Below are 26,550 nucleotides of genomic sequence, written 5' to 3' on the forward strand. Positions count from 1 at the left end.
ATATTGTTGGCTTAGCTAACAACAGCAATGAACCTGCCACAAGTGCATTTGCTTTTATGCTTAGCAGTGTATTCTCACAATATTAGGACGTTGTGCATGTTGTGCCAACTAAATGTCTTCTAACTGAGAACTTATTTGACATAATTTAACGTGTAATAATTGGCTTAGAAGATATAGTATTTAAGGTATTATCTGTTATAACAGATAATAATGCAATAAATAAAAAAGCTGTCTTTCTTTTGTAGCCCATAAAAGCTTTCAATTGTGTATCCCCATCCAGTTAGAACATCTAGCCCTCTTTTGTTCTTATTCGACTCAGTGCATATATTAAAATGCATTAGAAACAATTGGCTTGGCCAAAAAGATGAACGTAAATGCATGATGTTCCCAAAGTTTCGTTATAATGGAAATCGTGAATTAGATAACATCCAAAGCGCTCCATTTTCTAGTTTACAAGAACATTATGCCATAGAATCTCAATCACTTGTGAAATATTGCTATAAGTTGACTTCAAAAGCTCTTTCTCCGACTACTTTTGAAAGGCAAAATTTTCAACGAATATACTATTCAAGGTTTGCTAACCTTAGGAAAACAGGAATGCTTGCCAAATTATGCAGAAATCGCTGAATACATTTAAATATTTGGTGGACAATACTGAATGTGAAAACACCATATAAAAGTTGTCGACTTCGAAATAAATATGCTAATCCACTAACATTACATAGTGATAATTATAGTTTCCTAAATGTGTTCTGTGACTGGTTAGAAACTTGGAATAGCATTACTAAAAGAACTGGTAAGTTAACAAAGGAAACATATACTGCTTTGCACCATACTACTTACGCAATTTTAGAATTGACTAAATATTGTATAAATGTACTGAACATGGTGTATATATTACCAGGAAAGTTTCAGACGGATAACATTAAGGCAAGGTTTGGCCAGTATCGAGAACTTAGTGGAGATCAGTATAATATATCGATACTTCAGGTGTATGAATGTGAAAAAAACCCTCAGAATATTGTCAGTTTTAAAATTGAGCTTACCAATTAATAATCGAACTACTGAATTGAAAATTTTTAAAGAAACTAACTGGGATGAAATGGCAAGGGAGCAAGAGTTACATGTTTATAAATTTAACATAGATGTAACAGAAGATGGTGTTAATCAATGCAAAGAAGTACTTCCTGTTATATTATACTTAGCAGGTTATTGCTGTCATGCAGTTTTCAAAAAACTGAAATGCAATAGCTGCAAAATTTAATGGCCAGGAGAGAGGTTGTTGAAGAAATAGCTGAATTAAACAGCTACTTTCAAGGTATTAACAGAGGTTCTCTGCTATACCCAGATGATATAACTAATAATTGTGTCTTATATAATTATACAGTTATATCCAAACTTATAAAATGCGATTCTTTTTTACATTCGATTCATCAGAGAAAATTAGCCATGTACATAACTTTAAATATTTTGGCTGATCCAAATCGATTATTTCACGTTGACTCTTGTGATGAGGGTCACACTATTCAGCAAATTGAAAAAATGCTGATATGGAGTTCATTGAATTCCCTTATAAACAATTTTTGTCGCAAAGAGAATGACAATATTAGTAAAAAAATATCAGAAAAAGAAAAATTCAAACTTTTAATTAAATTCTACAACAGATTTTAGAAAAGTTTTAATATTCAATGTTTGAAATATTTCTACCTTAGTAACTTTGTTTATACTAACATTTGCTTGAATTTAATTTTTAACTTATTGTTTGTTATTCAGTTAAACTAATTGTTCGTTATTCAGTTAAACTAATTTATTGTTCGTTATTCAGTTAAACCAATTTAGTGTTCGTTTTTCAGTTAAACTAATTTATTGTTCGTTTTTCAGTTAAACTAATTTATTGTTCGTTTTTCAGTTAAACTAATTTATTGTTCGTATTTCAGTTAAACTAATTTATCGTTTGTTTTTCAGTTTTGATTCTTAAAATATTGTTTTTTGGTTTTAAAAATATTTATTGTTCATATTTATTTATTTCTATTGAATAAACTTCAGTTTCATACAAATCAAATCGCATTCCTTTTCTTTTTAAACTTTTTAACAACTTTTCTCCCTTTCAATTCGTTTTTTATTATTAATATTTTTATTATTAATATTGGATGAGTTTCAGTACAACGTATCATGTTTATCTTTTTAAATCCAATTTTGAAGTTTTCTAACGATTTCTGTGAAAAATGTCTGCTCATTATCGACAGTCTGTGTGTCCACTTATCTTGCTTGCTAGGACCTATGGCGATGACGTAATTTTTCAGCTGACAGGCCATCTATGACGATGGTCTCGGTCTTAGTTCACAATACATTGTAGTCTCCATTGCACCATAGAGAACCTGTTATTGATTTTATAGGATTATTCTTATATATAACAGCTTCAATAAAAGTTGAAAATGCAAAAGTAAAATATCATTCTTCAATTGTGCTCTAAACAGAAACATTTCTTTCGAACGCTGTCATATCAAAGAACAGACTGCTGATTCTATATGCCGGGCCTTTCTTCTTGTGTGGGCATATAACAACCACTACTCGAAATACAATGTGCTTATTTATCCTTACACCTCTAATTGAATAAATGAATAAATCTCTCTCTCTCTCTCTCTCTCTCTCTCTCTCTCTCTATATATATATATATATATATATATATATATATATATATACTAGTATATATTTATATATTGTCATTTTCTCAGTTTGCTGATATTCTATATAAGCTCCAAAACAATTTGTTGAGCTTTCCATTATCCCCATAAGTCTCCTCTGAAAGAATCTTATTCTTTTTTCTTTTACTCCCCCCCCCATATATATACATATACAGGGTGACTCCCCCTCCCCCCAAAAAAAACAGAGGACATTCAATTGTTTTTCTGAGCATTTTACAGGCAACGGAGAAAAAAAAAGACGAAAGACCCTAGTGTTTTTGATGTGATGTTTTGAATATAATAAACGAGTTATGACCAAAGTTTCAGTTCATTCGGACAAAACATTAAGAAACGGGGCCTAATTAGAGTGGGGTCCGGTTTTTTTTGGGGGGGGTCACCCTGTGAGTATATATATATATATATATATATATATATATATATATATATATATATATATATATATATATATATACATGGATCTAATGTTTTTTGAATTCTCACAGTTATTACCCATGCTATATAACTCCAATATAAGCGACCACACTAATACAAATCTCGATAACTAACCCCCCCACTAACTAAACCAGCCAAAACTTTAAGATCCACCGCCTCTCCTTACTCCTTACCAGTGGCTTTTAGTGCGTTTACTTCCTCCTACTCCTCCCTCACCTCTTTGTTCCTCATCTTCACTTTGCTACTGATATTTTATAGTTCTGTGTCTTTTAACATCTCAAACTATCTAATCCTCTTTTGCTTCAGTTCTGAACTTTGTTACATTTTATTCCCAAAATTTTGTTTTCTGTTTAACCAAGAATTACTCCTAGAAGTAATTATAGTATTACCTGGATCTTTTTGAAATCGAAATCAGAAACACTTACATCATCAACCAAGGCCCAACATATTTTCTCTCCAGACATGAGAAACTTGGTAACAAAAACTGCACCCTGAAATTAATTGCCGTTTCATACCATTTTCTCCAGAAAAAAAAATGAAGTAACGTCCATTCATTATATTCTCGTCACAGCTTGAATATCCTAAAAAACTGCAAAATTTGTATCACTAACCGCAACACATTACCTTGAATCACCATTTAAACCGGATGGAGACTGCATTTCTCACAGAGGAACTTCTATTTAATGTTTTTTAAATAAAATATTTTGATACTGCTTTGCACTCAACAAAAACGTAAAAACTTTTCATCTCTACTCCTCTGCCTTTAAGAACTTTCTCCTACTGTAAATTTGCATTAATGTTGTTTTTTCATTTTATTTCATTTATTTTTTCACTTGGCTCTTTATATTTTTATATTTATTATTGTTTTATATTTATTTTTTTATATCTATTTTTATTCTCTTATTTCTCTTTGTATTTTTTTATACTTTATCATTTATTTTTACACGATAATTCTTAATTTTTTTTATATTTATCCCATACTCCTTTGTATTTTTATCTCCTTATTCTACCATCTGTTTATCCTTTATCTTATTATCTTAAAAAATCTTTCTATATTGTATCCTTCATAATTTATCCCCTCACATTTATTATCTTATTATAATATTATTACTAATAATTTTATTTCATTTAAGTACTCTTATACTTTCAGATACCCCTTGTAAAATATACCGAAATAGCATAAATCCCTTATTTCAAGTAAACTCCTTCCATAGCAATAACCCATTAATAAATATGATTAAATAAGCATCTTCATTCAATTCACTTACCCTATATTCTCCCCGAGTGTTTAATCACACGTATTGTACACATATATAAAACGGGCCGTCGCATCCCTATTATGTTACCTAGAATCTCCCGTTTTCTGATGAAAAGCATTAGACTTCGAAATACAATATTTTTATATTGTCACTTTCTCAGTTTACCGATATTCTATATAAGTTCCAAAGCAATCTGTTGAGCTTTCCATTATCCCGATAAATTTCCTCTGAAAGAATCTTATTCTTTTTCTTTAACTCCCCTATATATATATATATATATATATATATATATATATATATATATATATATATATATAAAAGAGAGAGAGAGAGAGAGAGAGAGAGAGAGAGAGAGAGAGAGAGAGAGACTTATATGTAATATACTGAGTTGGTGTAATTCGGTAAATGTTCATATACCAATAGGTTTTAAGCCATAAATGGTTGACTTAAGGATTAAGCTACAAAATTATCACATTTCATAATTGAGCATTAATAGACTGTGTGTGCAAAATCAAGATTCAAGACAAGGTGTTGATGGCAACGAAAAGTGTATTTCATTTTACGTTACAATTGTTTCAATGTCCAGTTCGACAATTTCAAGCATTATATCGTTTGAAAATTTTCAAAAAACAGCATTTCTTCAGACTTTATGAATTAACACACTTTTGGCAATGTAGCATTTTTTAATAGAAAGAAAAAAAAAAGGGTGAGGGGAACCCCTAACGGGAAAAGCATGCGAGGAACATTTACCTTGGTTGTGGTTACGGAAAAGCCCATTTCAATATTAATGTATCGCCCATTTAAATATTAATGTATCGCCTAATTTTCGTATCCTTATTTAAGAACAGAGTTATGTGAAGTTTCTACGGAGAGCCCTAAGCCATTTAAAAAAAAAAGAAATTTTTTTTTATATATATCCCATTTGTTGGGTTCCTAAATTCCTTTATTTCCCAATGATTGATTTTTTGTAAAAAGAATTTTTTTAAATTTTGTTTCTATATTTATATTATGGCCGTAACAACCTTGTAAAGATGTTACGGTTAGTTTTAGTTTCGTATTAGTGGAAAGTAATGTTTATAGATTATCGTTATATTGGTACATGGATTAAAGACCATTTCAGTTTTAGAATTTGATTGAATATGAGAATAAAGTAAAATGAGTGTATTAAATATATATAAACCTTGTAGGACATTTCGGGTGAAGTGTTCTGATCTATTTACTGTCTGAAAATTCATAGTTATTCTACTTGAAAAAGATTACTTATTATTTAAAGCCTTTGTGAACGTTCGATTATAAATCCATGTGTTACATGGTTAAAAGTGTAACAAAATAAGAAATTAAAAGAGAACAGCAAGGGAGGTAAATTTAAAGATAATCATTACTTAACACACACAAACGTTTAAAATAAACGAAAAACAAACAAAAATGGATAAAGTTATCAGAACAATTTATTTATTGTGGACTATTATTCTCATTTTTCTAGTTGTTGTTTCACGACGTTTCGTTGAACTATTTCTCTGCCCTTCGTCTGCTGGTAACCGTGACGGGATAGGAACTCCGAATCTCCTAACTGTATTCTCAGCAATTACTGCCTTCCATAGTTGTTGTCCTCTCACCACGTTTTTAGCAAAGTAAACATCTGGCCAGCTTTGGGTAGGATTGAAACCGCCATCTTCAAACAATGCTCACCTTGAACTGTAGAGATTCAATGTCTCTATCCACTGCGCCACGAGCCACAAAGACCGATCAAGGTTGGATTTTTGGTCTTATAAATTCATGTTTATTTATGATTTGATCTTCCATGGTCGGGGCCCGTACCGAATTTATTGGCCCAAAACATTTTGAGACGACAACAACTACAGAAGGCAATAATTGCTGTGGATGCAGTTAGGAGATTCGGAGTTCCTATCCCGTCGCGGTTACCACCTGACGAAGGCGAGAGAAATAATTGGCCGTAACGTCGTGAAACAACAGCTAAAAAAGATGATAATAATAGTCCGCAATAACTAAATTAATAAATAATACTCATCTCAATAATGAATTCCAATCAAAATAATATATTTATCAGGACAAGTAAGTCAGAGTATGTTGAAGTAATTTAATTTCTCACACAAAGAAATCTCAAAATTTTAAAGTTCAAAAGAAGTCACTCGTAGTTACGAGAAGGTTCTAGGATTAATTTTTTCGTTTGAATGCTGGAACCACGGCGGAGCTGAAGTTGAACTCTACGCGCCGACAAACCAACAACTCTCTTTTATAAAGAGTGCAGCCCAGTTTTAGTATATGTCGATAATTCGCATTTGAGAATTTGCAAACTGCATGATGGTTGTTCATTTTAGACATTATGTTGAGATAAATTTCGCGGGCGAGATTTTGTTAGAGACTTTGCTATTCACGTCAAAATGTACAGCGAAATGTACAGCGAAAACGACATTATGGGAACTGTTTTTATCATCAGTTTGGAAAAAATATTTGGACTATTTCCAGTAGGTTTATTAAAGATTCGAACCCCTATCCTTCCTCGGTCTAGAAGATTGCTCGGTCTCCTTCGATAAGGGAACATGGATTGTTATTTCTTCCTCGTTAGGAAACATGTATAAATATAAAAGCGAAAATTTGTGTATGTATGTATGTATATATGTTTGTATGTATGTATGTGTGTTTGTGTGTCCGCTAAAAACTTTCGACAGACAGAACAAAATTAACAAACTTGGTATCATATTGAAGCGCCATCCTTCGACCGAAAAATATCAAAAAATTGGCCAATTAGTTTGAATAGTTGAAGAACTGACTAAATTTCATGTGCATCGTGTAAGCTCAGTTGGTTAGAGCGTTGGTTCATTATCTAAACGTTTTGGGTTCGAATCGTGGTGTGAGTTGTCTTTTTTTTTCGATTTTTTAAATTTAAATATTGAACCAGTGTTATTTAAGCCATTTTTCACGTAACGTTCATTTTTCTGTTTTTTTTTTTTTTTTTTTTACTTCGCTTATTCTTAGGTTTTCATTAACACCCCCGACCGACCACACACACCCCAAAACACCTGGGTACCCACCGATTTTTAAAATTTTAATGACGAAACAGGCTTATTTAAGCCATTTTTCACGCGTTTTTTTTAAGGTTCGTTTTTCTGTTTCCTTTTTTGTTTTTGTTTTTTCGATTTTTACATTTAACATCGTTCGTTTGGCTTACGTAACGTTTTTTTTGTGTTTTTTTTTCTATGTTTTGATTACCCCCACCCCCACCCCCGGGTACCCCCGTTTCGTTTTTCTGTTTTCTTTTTTACTTTGCTTATTCTTAGGTTTTCATTAACAACCACACACCTACAAACACTCGGGCAACGCTGGGTAGCCCCCACCCCCGCTAGTCTATATATATATAAAAGCGAAAATGTATGTATGTATGTATGTATGTATGTGTGTGTGTTTGTGCGTCCGCTAAAAACTTTCGACAGACAAAACAAAACTTGACAACCTTGGTATCATATTGAAGCTCTATCCTTCGCCCGAAAAATATCGAAAAATTGGCCCAAAACGTTAATTTTTTCATCTTGAAATCAACAATTTTCTACAGGGGGGGTCAACAAAAACCGTCCTATCATGACGAGATCGGTTCTACGTATGCATCAGATGACGTCATGACCTGATTTAGTTTAAATAGTTGAAGAACTAACTAAATTTCATGTACGTCGTGTTAGGTCAGTTGGTTAGAGCGTTGGGTCATTATCTAAACGTTTTGGGTTCGAATCCTGGTGTGAGATGTCTTCTTTTTTTTTCGATTTTTTAAATTTAAATATTGAACCAGTGTTATTTAAGCCATTTTTCACGTAACGTTCGTTTTTCTGTTTTTTTTTTTACTTCGCTTATCCACCCTTCAACTGGGTACTTTTCTACAAGGAGGGGTAACTTTTTTCGCCGATATTTTCGAAAGTCATCCCCTCTCTTCGAGTGAACAGCCTTAACTTCGCTACTTTCAGCTATGCGATGGGCGCAACGGCAAAGACGTCACTTTTTTTCATGTTCTTTTCCTCCTTCGCGGTACGGGTTCGAGCTTGCCTTCCTACTAGCACTTTTCTTTTTGCTCAGCACACACCTCCAAACACCTAAGCACCAGGTTAGTTACTTAATAATTCTCAAATAATCCTGCCAACTTACAATTGAACAGTTCAGCTTCACGTTCAAGTGTATCTTTGGCGGGGTTATTTGAGCATTATTGAGTAATGTTCCCTAAGAAAGGAGATATAACAACCCACGTTCCCTTATCGAGAGTGACCGAACAATCCTTCTAGACTGAAGAAGGATAGATGTTCCAATCTTTAATAACCCTTGCTTGGTTATCATAACAAATCATATGCTGAAAATAGTCCAAGTATTTTACATGTTTACACATCGAGGGGAAATAGCAAAAAGAACTCGCCGACGTTGAAGGGAACTAAAAAAATGGTCAGCTAACAGATCTGAAGGATCGAAGCTAAACTTTCCAAACTTTTTGCAAACACAGATTGTGAAAGTTACAACTTTAAGGTAAATGTTCGCTTTGTGAATTTTCGAGCCTTCATGATCCTTTTCATTTTGTGAACGGACCGAATCCCCATATTTATATTCTAGAACTCTCGCGATCTTTCTTGAGAGTTCTGGAAAGTTTTGGGATCCTCAGGATTTGTTTAAACCTTTCTACTTTTTTGTTAGTGTAAATTTTAGTGAAAGAAAATCTTTCTGAAATGACATATAAACCATCTCTTTCTGTTTAGGTGTTAAATTATGCTACCAAGAACGGCACCCATCTACACAGGTGTATACATTTCGTGTTTGTTTGTTTGTTTGTGACATGTCCTTAGTGTGCTACTAGTGCTACTAATGTCTTTAGTGGTTCTTCACTTTCTGAACCGTGCTCATCTATTTATATTGTGTGATGTATATATACACGTTTTATCTTCCGTGGTCGTCTAAATTTATATGCGCGCGTGTCTGTGTGGGTGTCATATAGCCGACATACCTTATATTCACTGGTCAATCTTGATTTCATCTTCTTGGAGGGGCTGGAACCTGTCGGACGAAAGACATTCACTCCAAGACGATAATTGGTTTTAGTTTTTTTTATTCACTTTTCCAGATGTCGACGTAGATGGACATGGAAAGTAAGTTCTTTTCTTGTGGTCTTTAACAGACCCCATTGAGAGACACATCACCTCCCTCCCAAGGTGGGAGAGGGGGGGGAGACAATCATTAACCCAACCGCTGTTCACCGTGTCCAAGTTCCAAGTCCAAGTCATCTCCAGCAAACCTGATCCATGTGACTCACACATAGTTCCGATCAGCCGATAAGATCTTCCGGTAAACTTGTCTATAACTTTGTTATATTGTGACAGGCAGGGTTGGATCAAATACTATCTTTTAACAATTGAAATACAAATACAAATACTTTCGTTAAGGTTACCAGAAATACAAATACAAATACAAATACTTTTATTCCTAACTCTAAAAATACAAATACAAATACTAACGCTAAAAATACAAATACAAATACTTTTATTCCTCAATCTCAAAATACAAATAAAAATACAATAACTGATTTAAACAATCTGAAAATATGCGAAGAAAAGAAGAAAAAAGAAGAAATATTTCCTTCCAAATTTGACATCTACATTACACTCTATATCATGTCCTCATTGCATTTTATCATCATTAGAGCTCTGAAAGTTTCCGGGCCAAGTTTGGCTCGCTCTGGGGTATAAAAATTACCAGCCTTGCTGAAAACTCTTTCAGATGGTGCCGATGTTGCACAGCACCCTAGAATATTTCTGGCGAAAGGCTTCAAAATCTTGAAGCTCTTATTTTCCCGCCAGTACCTCAGTCGGTTGACGTCAAAAGCCAGAACACATTCTTCTAAGTAGGAATCGAGTTCTGCTTTTACCGCTGTAGTGTCGCTTATTGATGGACTTACATTTAGCTTCGCAGCTGGTGGCATGTAGGCAAAAAGACGAGGGCGTTTTGCATTCATGTCAGCCTCGTCTTGATTTGTGTTCACGGTCATGAAAAACTTCCTCTCTTGAACTGTGTTCTTCAAAGACAACTGAGTTGACTGCGAAATAATTAGGTCCACAATCTTCGAAATATTTTTATTTTTCATTTTTTCACATGACAGCCATGACAGCTTAAACCTGGGGTCCATGACAGCTGCAGCAATGACATCAGTCCTATCAAGAAACGGATGCAATCTCTTTTTGATAGAAGACTGTAGTGCATTAGCCAAGTTTAAGCAGTAGGTTGGTTTACTTTCCATGAATAGTTTGAGGCTGTGTTCAAAGCCAAATACAACTGGTGCAACGCAAGAAAGTGTCACCATCTTTTCTCCTTCCACTTGCGACATTGCCTCTTGGAATGGGTCCAAAATTTGCACCACTTCTTTTAGCATTGCTATTTCCACTACGTTCAATTCTCGTATGTTCTTGCACGATCCTAGGAGACAAATAGCTGAGTTGACGCCATTGACATCTTTGAGAACTGACTTAAGCATAGTCAGTTGAGAGTTCAATCTAGTAGCATTAGCAGCCTGCAGTGAAATCCCAATATTTTCCAAGAACGGTGCTGCCACAGTAGATCGCCGTATTGCAGCTACAATACTACAGCACTTGTGTATCACAGTTGCAATTGCGCTGCATCTGACACTGGGATCATTGAAGGCATCTCGTATTCAGATTTGTTGTGTGTGTGCAAAGCAACTGGACCGATCCGGTGGAAGAAGGGCAAGGACTTCATTCAGATCAAGTTCTTCTTCCAAAATATCAAGTTCTTCTTCCAAAATTTCAATGTTATCTATGTCTCCATTTTCCTTGATACTTTCATTTTTCACTTCATTTCCATATAATCCTGGTAGACATATATCAAATGCTCTCACCATAGACGAAGCATTGTCTGCAACCACTTTCCTCACTTTGCCACGAATTCCAAATTTAGTCACTACATCCTCATATGCTGTAGCAATATTTACAGCTGTGTGTCGCCCCTCAAACTTATCACAAGCAATGACCCACGACTTCAGCTCCCATGATGAGTTGATGAAGTGTACGGTGACACCAAGAAAAGATACCATTTTCCGATTTGTCCAGAGGTCTAGTGTCAGGTAAATAAGACTGAGGTTTTCAAATTCGTTTATCAATTGCGACTTAATGTCATTTGCTCTCTGCAGGAGTAAACTGCTTCTAAGTGTGGTTCTGCTTGGGAACACGAAGCGTGGTTCTGCTTCATGTAGAAGAGCTCTAAAAGTGTTACTTTCCACAATACTCAAAGGCAGTTGGTCACATGCAATGGAGTTTAAGAGTTTCTTTACCATAGATCGTTGTTTGATGTGCTTAGTGCTAAATTTGTTCTCTTGTAGAGGCTTGGTTTTGAAGAACGAAGTCATTTTGTGCTGTGATGAATGTGATGCACAGCTCTCACGCTTATTCTTTTCCTCTGCAGCTTCCATTGTCTCATAATCAGCATACAGATCTTTGTGAACTCTTCTTAAGTGGATAACTAGGTTAGATGTTGCCTTAGTTGATGCCGAATACGACTTCTTGCACTGCAAACAGTCAGCTATGATATTCATGTCAGTAGACTTGCCATTGACAGAATAAAACTTTGCCAGTGTAGCTGATAGTTGAGGTAATTGTAGGTCCCCAAATCAATGGCCATCTGGAGTATCAATGTTTTTGTTATTCATCTGCAAAGAATAAAAATTTTACCACTGCCATATTTACCTGAATTTAATTAATTTTTTAAAATCTTGAAAATAGAAACTTAATTCAACGATTTAATCGCTGGCAGCCGCTGCTTTTAATTTTTCTGTACTAAAATAATTTTTATTTGTTAAAAACATGTTATTGTACAGAAAATTGTCAAAATTGATCTATAAATGTTCATTTACAAATAAGTAAATGAAACGTTTAATAATAATAGGAATGTTGGGTAAAGATCATTTAGAACACATATTAACATTTTGAAATATAAAAACAATTAAGAGTTGCAGCATGTTAAAATTATACGGTCGATAGATAATTAAGTCCTACTGCATTTGGTATAAGTAATTTATTTTGTTTTTTGTTTAAAGATTAGGATATTTATTGAGTGGATTTTTAATTATTTTATCATAGTTTTATGATTTGCAAATACGTAAAATTGGGGAGATAAGATTTTTGGTGTAGAACATATTTTTGCCTAATGCATAATTATATCAAAGAGTTTTCTTGTTAATTTATTTGGAAGTGATATTTTCACCTGTGTACTTTTAGGGACAAGCACCAGGATAACATTAAGAAGTTTGTCAAATTAAAATGAAATTATATCTATATTTTAAAGTAGATGAGAACCCTCAGCTATCCCTCCTAAAAATGTAATTCTACTTTTTTTCAAAAGATTACTTGTGAACATCTAGAAAAGGAATATTTTATAATTTAAATTAAGTAATTAGTTTCGCATATAAATTATACATAAAATGATCTTTCATTTTCGGGCCATCATAACTTTTTAGGGTAGTTAACTTTTTTCTATCTCTAAGTCTGACTGGCAAAATTGTAAAACCAAATGAAATTGCCTTAAAAAGTAAAAGGCACAGAATTTATCTCCCATAGCCAAAAATATATACCCCAATTTAGAAGAATTTTTCTTTCATCGACCAAGGACAGACTAGATAAAGTTAGGTCATCAGAGCAGGTACTACACTTTAATGTAAGCATTGATTGACAACGGGGACAGATTACATAAAAGAGATGTTTATAAATGTTTTTTTTACGATTATGATATTAGTAACCATTTTGAGTTACAATCTATTTAGTATTACACATGGAATCTGAAGAAAACACTTACAATGAGTAAACATGCGAGTATAATCGACAGATTTCTAAGATGACAGCATAATTGAAAAGTAGTTGGTTATTATCTTAGACTCCACATCTACTTACCATTTTTACTAGTGCCATTTTTTCCATACCATATTTATTGGTACAATTTGTAAATAAGTTTCTATTTGTCAATCATATTCTTAAAAGAATTATGTCAGTCGTCAGAAGACCAAATTTACCCAGGGGATTGGAGGTATCAACTTAAAATATCTCTAAAATATTGATAAATTTAATTTTAGTCATAACTCTAAAACTAGACTTTGTTTCCAAGAACAATCTATGCGTCATTATTAAGGCAAATGTGTCTATTAATCCAAGATAGTTAGAAAATCTATAATTATTGACTTTTAATTAAACTTTTGGGACTACTCAGGAAAAAGTATATGAATACTTAAAAATATTCATTTTAAATACAACTTTAAATAGCTATAGTTATAAGTTTTCAAATTTCTATAAATTGAAAATAAATTAATTCAATTAATTTCAAAACACTACTTATAAAGAATTTCAAACGAAAAATACAAGAATTAATTATTTCAGAGGAAATATACTCAGTGACCTAATTGGCAGGGACAAGGCGCCAGCACTAAAAAATGTCCCCAAAATGGTTTCATACTCAACTGTGAACTTTGAAAGGGTCCATATAGACATTTAGTAAGTAACTGTGAAACCGGATTAAACATTTAGGTGTGAGATTCGCTTAGTGCGAGAGGGTGTAAATCCATGAATGGGAGTGGGAGGTCAAAAGTTTTTTTTTTTTAAATCTACAAGTTTAGACATCCAAACAACTGTTTAAATTACTTTATTATAACTTTTTCTTTAATAATCCATATTTAATAAATATTTATATAAAATTATCCGAAAAAGGCCAAATTTGAAGCATAAATTTGAAAAAAAACAAACAAAAATTTTGAAAGCCAAACTGCTTCCAAAAAAGCCAAATTCGCGAAATTTGGCCTTAAAAAGCCAAGCTGGCAACCCTGAATTGAAGCTACTTGACTCACAGACTTATAGTCACTCAACTAGCAGCAGCGTGTGTGACTGGAAGTGGACAGGGCTGGTAGACTGGCACACGTACGCAACATGTATGTGAACAGGGTTGGATCAAATACTGACTTTTAACAATTGAAATGCAAATACTTTCGTTTAGGTTACCAGAAATACAAATACAAATACTTTTACTCCTAAGTCTAAAAATACAAATACAAATACAAATACTTTTATACCTAAATCTAAAAATACAAATACAATTACATTAAAATTGTATTTAAATACAATTGAAATACAAATACAATTGTATTTGATCCAACCCTGGTGACAGGTTTTATGAAAATATCATCATATCTATCTCTTGTCTACCTATCCAGTTAGATAGATAGATAGATAGATAGATCGAGATGGACAGATAGCCAGATCGATCGATAGATAAATAGCTATAAAAGTTAGATAGATAACTTATTCTGTTCTACCTATTCCATAACATTCCTGCCCCCCCCCCACCCTTTTATCAAAATGTATGGCGAAGGCATACCCTTTCTACTACTCGCATTAACTAAGAAGGGAAGATAAATTATACTCTCATAACACCTGGTATGGATGAACGAACCGTCACCGGGAATTTTACCTATTCGCGAAACACTTAAAAAGAAGGTTTGAAAATTGACTCATCCAGTCATGCACTGTATTATCCGATCACGGCGGAGATCTGGACTTTTTCCGCGTGATATTCTTTTACAAATGTCAAGAAATGTCAGCGTTGAAATGACTTCCGGTTATGCGTTCATTGTTTGAGCGTCCCGGCACGTAATCCTCACGCGTTGTTGGACATTGTCGAATTAAAAACGTGTTAAATGTTGCCATTCTCACCGAGAAATCATTGCATAGAACGTCGACGACAAAACAGGTGTGACCAGTTCCACACTTTCCTCGACCTTTGAAATATCCTCATTTTGTTCAACTTGTTCCCGTTTCGTTCGTACTTCGACGTCTCCTGCAATTTTTGGCAGGTAAAGTGGAACGTTTTACAACACAAATGGGCCATATATATATATATATATATATATATATATATATATATATATATATATATATATATATATATATATATATATATATATATATATATATTACAGAGTAGGAGATGTTTATATGTTTACATATTTATTAGTGATGGGGCGATTTCAATATTTTTCCCCCGATTCCGATACAATTACCGATTCCGTACTAAATTCCCGATTCCGATACAATTACCGATTCCCAATCCGATCCTTTATAAATGTCTAAATATTTAACTATAGACTTGTTATTTTTCCCCCTATTACTTAAAAAAAAAACACACACACACGTTACATGTGCATATATTGTCTCCAAAATCGACACACACCTTTGGAGAGGGTGATCTAGAGATTTTAGCTTTACTGATCGTTAAAAATCAATAACTATTTGTTATTCTATATTATTACAGAAGCAGAAGATTTTGTTTAAAACAAAATCAAACAACTAAAAACCATTACAGAGAATCGTTTTTAGCATCGGAAAATAGACACACATTTTTCCGATTCTGATATTCCTAAAAGTTCTAATTTTTCCTATTCCCGATTTTAATTCTGATTAATCGTACCAACACTAATATTTACATACCGACTGAACCGAAACAGAACTTGGGTAGGCCAAACCGGATTCTTCCGATGAGTAATATTTCATGGAAACAATAATCAGTCCACAATCGCGTCTATATTCTCGTCAGAAGAGATGAAGACGTCAGGTTTTTGCAGTTCTTGCATGAAGGCGTCGACGTCTTCTTATATATACCACTAGCAGGGAGGGAGCACCAGGCTTTGCCCGGGCGTAAAATACGCTTAAATATGATATTTTAATTTGCCCGGCTTTCATCAAACGACAATTTTATATAAATATATGAATGCAAGTCCCAAAAAGCAAGGCTTCAAAAGGAGTGCTACGACTGTATACTATACGCCTCCTCACCCGACCTGAACTAGTTCGACTACTTCGTTTGATCATAAGTTGAGAACATCACCAACATGATCTTTCACAATACCAAAACCAGCCTGACCACTGCCATCCGCCGAGTTTTCGCTGAGCTCCCGCCGACACTCGTGGAAAAAGCATGCTCCCAGTTCCGGACCCGTATCGAGGCGGTGATTTTCTTTAGGGCGACACTTTCATCGTTCCACCCTGTAAGCTTCCTTATTATTCTCTTGTGTGTGTTTTTTGTTTTTTTTTACAGATGCAGTTTTCTTTCTTTACAACAAGTTGATAGATTATGGCAATATTATAGAGTATTAGCCTTTCTTTTACTTTCTGATAGTGAAAAAGAACTTTGAAAAAAAAATGGGTCTAAAATCGTGCAAATGGACAGCCAAAGAAACAGATTTGATTATCTCACTCGATACGTGTCACTCCGGACCTCTTGTGTGTAACTTAACTTCTTGGACACGTCAGTTGAAATTTCTATTCTTTTAAGGGCATTCTTTTCTCTCTACTCAGTGCTCATCATATTTTTACACAGCCGTCTGTAATATTGCTGCAGGCTTGCTTGTTCGGTTTGACGGCATATCAACCCTTGTCCTGCCATTTTGTATGCTGAAACCACACATGTTCTGTCTACGAATAATTTGCAGACTAACTTATCGTATAAATAGACTTTAAAATATGGAATCAATTGAAGCCATGGATTGACTATTGGAATAAGAGACAATGAAAAAAATAATACGGTATTTACTTATTTGCCACTGAGAGAAGATCTGGAAGATGGGAAGAACAAACTGATGACCCGGGATTGGGACATTCTGACCTCTTAGAAATTGCGTCAGCAGCTCTGTAGGCATTCCTTAGTGGATGCGGGTCATGCAGTTAGCGATAAACCAATTCTTTCACAAAAAGGGAAGGCAAGGCCCGCAAGAGTGAATAATCCAGGATTACCCTAACCCTAACGCTAATCCTAACCCAAGACTTATATCGTAGCCCGACAGATAAAAGGCCATAAAAAGAATACAGTATTTGTCGTTGCCAGACCCGGTTCGCCAAAATCTTTAATCCGACCTGCAGAGCTCTTATAGGTTTGGTTTGGTTCGGTTTTGTTTGGTTTGGTTGTTTTACGGCATATCAACCATTTTCGATTATTTGATGCTGAATCCAATTATTTTGGAAACAGTTTTTATGCTTCAAGTTCTATATATCTTCAAATATTTATTTGTAGAGTTTGGTTTGGTAGTTTTGTTTTACGGCATATCAACCCTTTTCGGGTTATTTAATGCCGAATCTAGTTATTTGGGAAATAGTATTTATGTTGCATTCAGTTATTTTGTAGGTTTTTATTCTTCAAGCTCTTTGTATCTTCAATCGCTAGTTTGTAGTGTTTGGTTTGGTTGTTTTATAGTGGATTGTATCGTTTTTGTTCTCTGGCCTGCAGAACATGAATGAGTTTTGCAATGGGAGAGGGAAAAGGGTTACAGTATTAATGTTTGGTACATTTTAAGTTAGGAAACCAGTAAGGAAGTTGGGTAGATAGAAACAGAACGGAGAAATGGGAAGAAGAAAAAAAAAAGGGCGGATTGATTTTGCGGACCATAATTAAATTTTGCAAAATGAAGTAGAAAAACAAAAATCATCAAAATTAGGTGCATTTCGTCTCGGGAAGCCAATATCTTCAGACAGCCTGATCTGGTAGCTGTTATGGAAAACGTAAAAATATTTATGAAAAAAATTGGTACTTATACAGTTTAATCAAGACATTAAAAATTAAAAATACTGAAAAAGGTTATATTGTATGTATCCGTTATGGAACGAAGATCTCCTAAAAAAGTTTTTCACTTAATTTCACTAAGTATCTTTTTTTTTTTTTTTTTTTTTTTTACAGCGAAAAAACAATTTGTTATGATACCAAGCAAAAGGTTCGATTTTTAGGAAGAAAAGCTAGAATTAAAGATGGGGAGGGAGTGTCGGCGCTTTACATGGAATTATCTCCCTGTGGCGTGTTAAAGGTTTCCATAATGGCTGACTTCAACGCGCTCTCATAAAAAAAAACATGTTTTTTCCGCTGTAAAAAAACCTACTCAATCAAATTAAATGAAATTTTTTTAGGAGATCTTCAGTCCAAAACGGATACGTACAATATAACTTTTTTTTCGATATTTTCATTTTTGAATGTCTTGACTAAACTGTACAAGTGCCCCAAAAATTTTAAAATGAAAATGTGCGAAAATAGTGTGGTGGGTTTTGTTTTTGTTCCCCCCCCCCCAATAAAATAAAATAAATAAATAAAATAAAAAAAAGGATTAAAAGAATGCGATTTTAGAGAACCAGTTTAAAACAAAAGCAAAGATAAAAAAGTAAAAAAAAGAAAAGGATACAAAACTGTACAAAAAAAAAAACAACATCCAGGTCATTACTTTTTTTTTTCATTTTGGCTCGCGTAACTCTAAGACTCAGCAGTACTGGTCCCCGTTCGAAAACCTTCAAGACCCCTGGTCCAGACTGTATCCCACAATGATGTAAACCGTGTCCGCAACACAACTTGACGTGTTACCGAACACCTGTGCCAAATGTCTTATGAAACGTTCATATATTTGATGTCTGTTTGCAGCTGCGCGTAATTAACATTTAACGATCGTTCCATTTTGTTTGTGAACACAGCCACCATCCAAGACGCTCGCTTAATAATGCCCAAGTAATGTTCAAAAATCAATATCAATTATTCATAATTGGGAACGCATCTCACAGAGAAATGATAACAGGTGACAGATTAATCGTACGGGCAGTAAGGTTGCGCCATAAGCTGGTTTAAATAGTTAGGCTAGATGGAAATACAAAACGCGAGGGAACGAGAAAATTATAGATAAATAAGTGAGAAAGATACAGTCACGATAGTTTATATTTTTAACCAGCGTAAAACCGATATATAATATCTAAAATAAAAAAAAGTTATTATTTGTGTGTAAAATGGTTATTTATATTATTTAATAGTATCAAGATGAACGTGCTTGTTTTGCATGCACTAAAAGAAAATAACCCTCTAAAAAGAAACAGAGCAACTAGTTAGTAGGTCTGCTTCTATTTCAGTTACTACCTAAAGGGAAGTAACCCTGTCTGTACAGTGTTTTTTTTTTTAGAATTAACTAAAGGGAAGTAACACCGTTTGCACAGTGTTTTTCAGCCACTTACAAAAGGGAAGTAACCTTGTTTGAACATTGTTTTCCAGCCACTAACTAAAGGGAAGTAACCCTGTTTGCACAGTGTTTTTTAGCCACTTACTAAAGGGAAGTAACCTTGTTTGCACATTGTTGTTCAGCCACTAACTAAAGGGAAGTAACCCTATTTGCACACTGTTTTTTTCAGCCACTTACTAAAGGGAAGTAACCCTGTTTGCACATTGTTTTTCAGCCACTAACTAAAGGGAAGTAACCCTGTTTGCACAATGTTTTTTTCAGCCGCTAACTAAAGGAAAGTAACCCTGTTTGCGCATTGTTTTCCAGCCACTAACTAAAGGGAGTTAACCCTGTTTGCACATTGTTTTTCAGCCACTTACTAAAGGGAAGTAACCCTGTTTGCACATTGTTTGTCAGCCACTAACTAAAGGGAAGTAACCCTGTTTGCACATTGTTTTTTCAGCCACTAACTAAAGGGAAGTAACCTTGTTTGCACATTGTTTTTTCAGCCACTAACTAAAGGAAAGTAACCCTGTTTGCACATTGTTTTTTTTAAGCCACTAACTAAAGGGAAGTAACCTTGTTTGCACATTGTTTTTTCAGCCACTAACTAAAGGAAAGTAACCCTGTTTGCACATTGTTTTTTTTAAGCCACTTACGAAAGGGAAGTAACCTTGTTTGCACATTGTTTTTTCAGCCACTAACTAAAGGAAAGTAACCCTGTTTGCACAGTGTTTTTTCAGCCACTAACTAAAGGGAAGTAACCTTGTTTGCACATTGTTTTTCAGCCACTAACTAAAGGGAAGTAACCCTGTTTTCACATGGTTTTTTTCAGCCGCTAACTAAAGGAAAGTAACCTTGTTTGCACATTGTTTTTCAGCCACTAACTAAAGGGAAGTAACCCTGTTTTCACAGTGTTTTTTCAGCAACTTACTAAAGGGAAGTAACCTTGTTTGCACATTGTTGTTCAGCCACTAACTAAAGGGAAGTAACCCTGTTTGCACATTGTTTTCCAGCCACTAAGTAAAGGGAAGTAACCCTGTTTGCACATTGTTTTTCAGCCACTAACTAAAGGGAAGTAACCTTGCTTGCACATTGTTTGTCAGCCACTAACTAAAGGGAAGTAACCCTGTTTGCACATTGTTTTTTTCAGCCACATACTAAAGGGAAGTAACCCTGTTAGCACTGTGTTTTTTAGCCACTTACTAAAGGGAAGTAACCTTGTTTGCACATTGTTGTTCAGCCACTAACTTAAGGGAAGTAACCCTGTTTGCACATTGTTTTTTCCAGTCACTTACTAAAGGGCAGTAACCTTGTTTGCACATTGTTTTTCAGCCATTAACTAAAGGAAGTAACCCTGTTCGCACATGGTTTTTCAGCAACTAACTAAAGGGAAGTAACCTTGTGTGCACATTGTTTTCCAGCCACTAACTAAAGGGAAGTAACCCTGTCTTCACATTGTTTTGTTCAGCTACATACTAAAGGGAAGTAACCTTGTTTGCACATTGTTTTTCAGCCACTAACTAAAGGGGAGTAACCCTGTTATCACATTGTTTTTTTTCAGCCACTAACTAAAGGGATGTAACCCCGTTTGCACAGTGTTTTTTAGCCACTTACTAAAGGGAAGTAACCCTGTGTGCACATTGTTTTTTTAAGCCACTAACTAAAGGGAAGTAACCTTGTTTGCACATTGTTTTCCAGCCATTAACTAAAGGGAAGTAACCCTGTTTGCACATTGTTTTTCAGCAACTAACTAAAGGGAAGTAACCTTGTTTGCACATTGTTTTCAAGCCACTAACTAAAGGGAAGTAACCCTGTAATCACATTGTTTTTTTCAGCCACTAACTAAAGGGAAGTAACCCTCTTTGCACAGTGTTTTTTAGCCACTAACTAAAGGGAAGTAACCCTGTTTGCACATTGTTTTTAAGCCACTAAATAAAGGGAAGTAACATTGTTTGCGCATTGTTTTTCAGCCACTAACAAAAGGGAAGTAACCCTGTTTGCACAGTGTTTTTTCAGCCACTTACTAAAGGGAAGTAACCTTGTTTGCACATTGTTTTCCAGCCACTAAATAAAGGGAAGTAATCCTGTTTGCACAGTGTTTTTTAGCCACTTACTAAAGGGCAGTAACCTTGTTTGCACATTGTTTTTCAGCCACTAACTAAAGGGAAGTAACCCTGTTTGCACATTGTTTTTTCAGCCACTATCTAAAGGGAAGTAACCTTGTTTGCACATTGTTTTTCAGCCACTAACTAAAGGGAAGTAACCCTGTTTGCACAGTGTTTTTTCAGCCACTTACGAAAGGGAAGTTACCTTGTTTGCACATTGTTGTTCAGCCACTAACTAAAGGGAAGTAACCCTGTTTGCACAATGTTTTTTTCAGCCGCTTACTAAAGGAAAGTAACCTTGTTTGCACATTGTTTTCCAGCCACTAAGTAAAGGGATGTAACCCTGTTTGCACATTGTTTTTCAGCCACTAACTAAAGGGAAGTAACCTTGATTGCACATTGTTTGTCAGCCACTAACTAAAGGAAAGTAACCCTGTTTTCACATTGTTTTTTTACGCCACTAACTAAAGGGAAGTTACCTTGTTTGCACATTTTTTCCAGCCATTCACTAAAGGGAAGTAATTCCGTTTGCACATTGTTTTCCAGCAACTAACTAAAGGGAAGTAACCCTGTTTTCACATTGTTTTGTTCAGCTACTTACTAAAGGGAAGTAACCTTGTTTGCACATTGTTTTTTAGCCACTAACTAAAGGGAAGTAACCCTGTTATCACATTGTTTTTTTTCAGCCACTAACTAAAGGGATGTAACCCCGTTTGCACAGTGTTTTTTCAGCCACTTACTAAAGGAAAGTAACCCTGTTTGCACATTGTTTTTTTAAGCCACTAACTAAAGGGAAGTAACCTTGTTTGCACATTGTTTTTCAGCCACTAACTAAAGGGAAGTAACCCTGTTTGCACATTGTTTTTTTTCAGCCACTAACAAAAGGGAAGTAACCTCGTTTGCACATTCTTTTCCAGCCACTAACTAAAGGGAAGTAACCCTGTTTTCACAGTGTTTTTTCAGCCACTTACTAAAGGGAAGTAACCCTGTTTGCACATTGTTTTTTAGCCACGAACTAAAGGGAAGTAACCCTGTTATCACATTGTTTTTTTTTCAGCCACTAACTAAAGGGAAGTAACCCTGTTTGCACAGTGTTTTTTAGCCACTAACTAAAGGGAAGTAACCTTGTTTGCACATTGTTTTTCAGCCACTAACTAAAGGGAAGTAACCTTGTTTGCGCATTGTTTTTCAGCCACTAACTAAAGGGAAGTAACCCTGTTTTCACATTGTTTTGTTCAGCCACTTACTAAAGGGAAGTAACCTTGTTTGCACATTGTTTTTCAGCAACTAACTAAAGGGAAGTAACCCTGTTTTAACATTGTTTTGTTCAGCCACTTACTAAAGGGAAGTAACCTTGTTTGCACATTGTTTTTTAGCCACTAACTAAAGGGAAGGAACCTTGTTTGCACATTGTTTTGTTCAGCTACTTACTAAAGGGAAGTAACCTTGTTTTCACATTGTTTTTTTTTCAGCCACTAACTAAAGGGAAGTATCCCTGTTTGCACATTATTTTTCAGCCACTAACTAAAGGGAAGTTGGTTGCACAGTGTTTTTTCAGCCACTTACTAAAGGGAAGTAACCTTGTTCGCACATTGTTTTCCAGCCACCAACGAAAGGGAAGTAACCCTGTTTGCACATTGTTTTTTTAAGCCACTAACTAAAGGGAAGTAACCCTGTTTGCACATTTTTTTTTCAGCCACTAACTAAAGGGAAGTAACCCTGTTTGCACAGTGTTTTTTCATCCACTAACTAAAGGGAAGTGACGTTGTTTGCACATTGATTTTCAGCCACTAACTAAAGGGAAGTAACCCTGTTTTCACATTGTTTTTTTTTCAGCTACTAACTAAAGGGAAGTAACCTCCTTTGCATATTGTGTTCCAGCCACTAACTAAAGGGAAGTAACCCTGTTTGCACAGTGTTTTTTCAGCCATCAACTAAAGGGAAGTAACCCTGTTTGCACATTTTTTTTTCAGCCACTAACTAAAGGGAAGTAACCCTGTTTGCACAGTGTTTTTTCATCCACTAACTAAAGGGAAGTAACCTTGTTTGCACATTGTTTTTCAGCCACTAACAAAAGGGAAGTAACCTCGTTTGCACATTGTTTTCCAGCCACTAACTAAAGGGAAGTAACCCTGTTTGCACAGTGTTTTTTCAGCCACTTACTAAAGGGAAGTAACCTTGTTTGCACATTGTTTTTTAGCCACGAACTAAAGGGAAGTAACCCTGTGTGCACATTGTTTTTTTTTCAGCCACTAACTAAAGGGAAGTAACCCTGTTTGCACAGTGTTTTTTAGCCACTTACTAAAGGGAAGTAACCTTGTTTGCACATTGTTTTTCAGCCACTAACTAAAGGGAAGTAACCTTGTTTGCGCATTGTTTTTCAGCCACTTACTAAAGGGAAGTAACCCTGTTTGCACATTGTTTTTTTCAGCCACTAACTAAAGGGAAGTAACCTTGTTTGCACATTGTTTTCCAGCCACTAACTAAAGGGAAGTAACCCTGTTTTCACATTGTTTTGTTTAGCCACTGACTAAAGGGAAGTAACCTTGTGTGCACATTGTTTTTCAGCCACTAACTAAAGGGAAGTAACCCTGTTTTCACATTGTTTTGTTCAGCCACTTACTAAAGGGAAGTAACCTTGTTTGCCCATTGTTTTTCAGCCACTAACTAAAGGGAAGTAACCCTGTTTTCACATTGTTTTTTTTCAGCCACTAACTAAAGGGAAGTAACCCTGTTTTCACATTGTTTTTCAGCCACTTACTAAAGGGAAGTAACCCTGTTTGCACATTGTTTTTTCAGCCACTTACTAAAGGGAAGTAACCTTGTTTGCACATTGTTTTCCAGCCACTAACTAAAGGGAAGTAACCCTGTTTGCACAATGTTTTTTTTCAGCCACTTACTAAAGGGAAGTAACGTTGTTTGCACATTGTTTTCCAGCCACTAACTAAAGGGAAGTAACCCTGTTTGCACATTGTTTTTTTCAGCCGCTAACTAAAGGGAAGTAACCTTGTTTGCACATTGTTTTTTAGCCACTAACTAAAGGGAAGTAACCCTGTTATCACATTGTTTTTTTTCAGCCACTAACTAAAGGGATGTAACCCCGTTTGCACAGTGTTTTTTCAGCCACTTACTAAAGGAAAGTAACCCTGTTTGCACATTGTTTTTTTAAGCCACTAACTAAAGGGAAGTAACCTTGTTTGCACATTGTTTTTCAGCCACTAACTAAAGGGAAGTAACCCTGTTTGCACATTGTTTTTTTTCAGCCACTAACAAAAGGGAAGTAACCTCGTTTGCACATTCTTTTCCAGCCACTAACTAAAGGGAAGTAATCCTGTTTGCAAAGTGTCAGTGTAATTAAAATTTTACAATAACGCATGCCGTGTGTTTCTTTATATTTCTTTACTTAATCTGTAATATTAAATTAAGATAATGAAGCTTATTCTTCAAAATGTGCACTGCCATATTGAATATGTTGTGTTCGTTTCAGTAACATCAGGTTGTAATATGGTAGGAAACTGACAATGATGAAGAAATCGTAATTTAAAATGTATAGTTGAATGTACGTATCTTATTCACGTTGACATACCAGATCGCGGAAGTTAAACGACGTCGTGCCTGTGTTTGTTGGGTGACCGCTGCATGTAGAATGGCGGCAAAACTTTGCTGCAATCACATCATATACGGAGATGCCTTAGTATTACCAGATAATCAACGCGCGTTGACACAGCGGAACCATTTCCGTTGGATGGAAGTTCTCCGGTGAGAGTTGGCTGTCATACATTTATTTTCGACGGAGAAGATTAGTTAGAGAAAAAAGTAGGAGCAAAACATGATACGTAAAATTTCCTCCCCTTCCTTCGTAGGTGTGTCCGTGTGTGGATTTTTAAAAAAATTTTCTTCCTTTGAAGATCGTAATGCTGGGTATGGGGCAGCCAAATCAGCTGCCAACATTGCCCTGCTTTTTATTGAAACCAACCGAGAGCTCTTTTTAGTATCCTCGCTGTTCCCTTAAGTGAAATTGTCTGGATCTCTTTTGTACTTGGTTCACCAGGAATATTAGTTAGGTAGGACTTCAGATTCTTCTTCATAAACTCTGTAGCAATTATAATAAGTGGTATGATCGATATCTCCCTAAGATTCCAGTTTCTTTTCATATCATACATGAGACCTTGGTATTTGATCTGTTTCTCTCTTTCAGCTCTGTTCAGACCACCATCATTAGGGACACTCACTTCAGCCAAGGTTGCCACTCTTTCTGACTTATTCCATATGACCATGTCAGGTTTAACAGCATTTACAAGGGATTACATGATGGTAATGTATGGTATAAAAGTCATTTCCAACTGTCCTTTCAGGTTTATGTTCTCAGGACTTGCTGCTACACTGAATGTTTAGTTTTTTACAGACGATCAAGTGGAAGTACTTACATACTCCATCATGTCTGTGTATGTGTACATATGTGTATATATGTGCATGTATCCGCGTGTGTGTATGTGTGTGTGCATATGTGTTTTTGTATGTGTGCATGTGTGGGTACGTGTATGTGTGTGTACGTATGTGTGTGTGTGTGTGTGTGTGTGTGTGTGTGTGTTTGTGCGTGACTTTCAAAAGTATCATCTGTTCTCGTTCCCCATTATGGTTCATGTGCTGCCAGCCGCCAGTCGTGTTTTGTCTGGTTCTTGGGACGTTGACTTTGACGGGTGGCTTTGCTCCCTTGAAGAAGACTATAAATGGTAGAAGAGTCTTAGTTCTAGCGTTGCCATGTTGTGTGTTTAGATCCAAAGTCAAGGCTTCATGTCAGTTCAGAAGATCGACGTCAACTGGGAAAGAAAATGAACGGAACACGACAAGGGCACAAGAAAAAGATTATACGACTTTTTGTTGCATAGCAATCGTATCAATACGAGGATATATAATATGAAGAGGTTTTGAAACAGCACCAAACGGTTATGTATAGTATACGGAGATCACAGAAGAGAGACTAGACACTCTGTGGCAGA

The sequence above is a fragment of the Euprymna scolopes genome, chromosome 22 (assembly GCF_053919585.1).
Source record: "Euprymna scolopes isolate OS-2025 chromosome 22, ASM5391958v1, whole genome shotgun sequence".
NCBI lineage: Eukaryota > Metazoa > Mollusca > Cephalopoda > Sepiida > Sepiolidae > Euprymna > Euprymna scolopes.